Below are 3,312 nucleotides of genomic sequence, written 5' to 3'. Positions count from 1 at the left end.
CCCCCCACCTCCCCGAACCCTGCATTCTGAGCCTAATACACTCCTTAACCCTGAATTCTGAGAACAAAGCAAATTTTAAATGCGTAACGCACTCCTGATCCCTGCACTCTGAGCATAAAACGCACTCCTGATCCCTGCATTCTGAGCGTAAAACGCACCCCTGATCCCTGCATTCTGAGCGTAAAACGCACTTCTGAGCCCTGCATTCTGAGCGTAAAACGCACTTCTGAACCCTGCATTCTAAGCATAAAACAGACTCCTGAACTCTGCATTCTGAGCGTAAAACACACTCCTGAACCCTGCATTCTGAGCATAAAACGCACTTCTGAACCCTGCATTCTGAGTTTAGAAATGCACTTCTGAACCCTGCATTCTGAGTGTAGAAATGCACTTCTGAACCCTGCATTCTGAGCGTAAAACACACTCCTGAACCCTGCATTCTGAGCGTAAAATGCACTCCTGAGCCCTGCAGTTTGAGCGTAAAACGCACTTCTGAACCCTGCATTCTGAGCGTAAAACACACTCCTGAACCCTGCATTCTGAGCGTAAAATGCACTCCTGAACCCTGCAGTTTGAGCATAAAACACACTCCTGATCCCTGCATTCTGAGCACAGAACACACTCCTGATCCCTGCATTCTGAGCATAAAATGCACTTCTGAGACTGAAGGAGTTTGAGGCCTTTCAACGCCTCCCATTCAAGTCTATAGTAACTCTCTGCAAATGTACTGGCAGGTATTTGTGGAACGTATGTGATCCGTTAAAATTAGCTATATTAAAAAACATGCAGGAGGAATACAATGTCCCACAATGCCCTGTAATGATAGAGAGGAGAGCATAGAGTGTCCTACAGTCACTTCCTTCTATGCACTTCCTGTTTGTGCTGCTTGAAGATGGCTGACTTCAACTTCTGAGGGTAGGTGTGTAAATCATTATACAAGGCATGAAAATGTCCTTTTGAATATCTCTGAGAGACAATTGGATGTACCCAATAGTGCCTGCATTGCCCTTCTCTTCCTATTCCCAATTGCTCATACATCAGCATCATCTGCAGGATCCATGAGATGAGGCCTAGTGAGGATAGGTCACACTATGCGTTCCGGTTGCGAGTTCAGGCATTGCATCGATTTCCACATTCGAATCGCACTGCTCATCCTCTACGCATCTCAGCCCGCAGCGTGATCATGGCGGTGGGAACTGCATGATCAAAAAGACCATGCACCTTTTTTTGTCTGCTTTACACAGCATAGCAGCCCATTCAAATGAATGGGGGACACACAGCCTGCACTAGTGTGAGCCCAGCCTACAGGAATCCATGCTGCTGCCGCCTTCCCTTATAATGGAGAATGCACAGGAAATGTTTACCATGAAAAGCCACACCTCACATTTGTTTATTTCCTGTAATGTTACTTCCCTTAAAAAATAAATAAAAAGCGTGTCAAAACCGCGCATAGGGTGTTTTAGGAGCATTTTTAAAGTGTCATGATGCTTAAAAAAATACCAGTCTAATGCCCACACTAAAGTGCATTAACGCTATAAGAGCGTTTTTTAAGAGTTAGAAACAGTGGCGGTGCGTCTGTAAGGGGCGTACGGGCGCCACCCCCCTCTCTCCAGCCACCTCTCTGTCACCAATAGATTCATGCATTGCCCTTTTCGGGCGCCAGGCACTTAAATGACAGCGGCATAGGATCTAATAGGCGTCTAATAGCCAGCCATGCTGGGCGCTCGCAGTTCACTCAGCTGTGTGTTAGGAAAGCGAATGAACATTCGCTTTCCTAACACTGAACCTCCTCTCCGCCAATCTGGTGCTCGTGTCTGTTATCTGTCACCTGATTGGCTGAAATGACAGGCACTGTGATTTGATGCCCATTAGACATCCAATCATAGGAGAGGACATCGGACACCGCTCAACGACTGCCGCCGTCACCGTAACCCGAGACAGTGTGAATGCCAGGAGGACGGGGGGCTCAGTGGCTGCGTTTGATGGGCACAGTGAGACAGAATTTTTCAGTTTGTTTGCGCTCCCCCAAAAATTTGGACCACCAGCCGCCACTGGTTAGAAATATAGTCAAGTGTGAACAAGTCCTTACAAGAGTTTATGGGCCTTAAAGCGGAGTTCCACCTAAAAATAGAACTTCCGCTTAATCCACTCCTTGCCCCCTTACATGCCACATTTGGCATGTAATTTTTTTTTTTTGGGGGGGGGGGGGGGGGGGCTTCAGGAGCAGTGGGACTTCCTGTCCCACTTCCTCCTTCCGCCGAGGGGCTGGTAAGACGAATAGCTTAATCGCCTTATGGCAGCCGCTCCCTGTAGTCGAGCGCCTGTCCAATCGGACGGCGCTCGCGCATGCGCAGTGGGTGCCCGGCTGTGACGTCGAAAGCTGTCACTGCCGGGTGCCCACACTAGGAATGAAGACGCAGGAACCGCTGGAACCGTGGAGCAGGTAAGTGTCTTTTTATTAAAAGCCAGCAGCTACACTTTTTGTAGCTGTTGACTTTTAATAAACTTAAAAACAGGCTGGAACTCCCCTTTAAAGTGATTATAAAGGTTTTTTTTTTAAAATAACAAACATGTTATACTTACCTGCTCTGTGCAAGGGTTTTGCAATGAGCGGCCCCGATCCTCCTTTTCTGGGGTCCCCCGGAGGCGCTCCTGGCCCCTCCTCTTCATTGGCTGCCCCCACAGAGAGTTCCATGGGGGCACCTGTGCGGGCGCGCTCACGAGTCCTGCTGCTGCGTCCATTGACACAGACAGCGGGATTTGGCCCCACACCCGTGTCACTGGATTTGATTGACAGAAGTGGCAGCCAATGGCTCCTGCTGCTATAAATCTATCCAATGGGGACCGGAAACAGCGACTGGAGCTGCTGGGGTCTTGCTCATCACTGGAATGATCAGGTTTAGGTAAGACAAAGGGAATGCATTAAAGCGGAGTTCCGACCTAACAAAAAAAATAAAAAATTTAAAGTCAGCAGCTACAAATACTGTACAAATACTGTAGCTACTGACTTTTAAAATAAGGACACTTACCTGTCCAAGGCACCCACAATGTCCTCATCCAAAGCCGACCCATCCCTCAGCTCCAGGTGGAGGCGCCAATATTGCTAGTAAGGGAAACGGGAAGTGAGGCCTTGCGGCTTAACAGCCTGGTTCCCTACTACGCATGCGCGAATCACGCTGCGTGTTCTGGCTGGTCACTACTGTCTTCTGGGACCTGTTTGTCTCCTAGAAGACAGCAGGGGGGACAGAGGAGGGGCTGGACATGGCATGTCACTGCCTGATTGCGTACATATTGAGGACCAGTCCGGATGTG

At 48.9% G+C, this 3,312-nt stretch overlaps 1 protein-coding gene across 1 annotated transcript in view; it reads left to right on the top strand.

Annotated features, from left to right (window-relative positions):
• The first annotated feature begins 850 nt into the window (after positions 1-850).
• Positions 851-3,312, top strand: part of FAM53A (family with sequence similarity 53 member A) — a 109,840-nt gene continuing 107,378 nt past the window's right edge. Inside the window, exon 1 of the mRNA XM_040335268.1 lies at positions 851-915. The gene's annotated coding sequence lies outside the window, so the exon portion shown is untranslated. The remainder of the gene's footprint in view (positions 916-3,312) is intronic.

The sequence above is a fragment of the Rana temporaria genome, chromosome 1 (assembly GCF_905171775.1).
Source record: "Rana temporaria chromosome 1, aRanTem1.1, whole genome shotgun sequence".
Taxonomy (NCBI): Eukaryota; Metazoa; Chordata; class Amphibia; order Anura; family Ranidae; genus Rana; species Rana temporaria.
The sequence above is the reverse complement of the archived record's forward strand: the minus strand, read 5'-3'. Positions and strand labels throughout refer to the sequence as shown.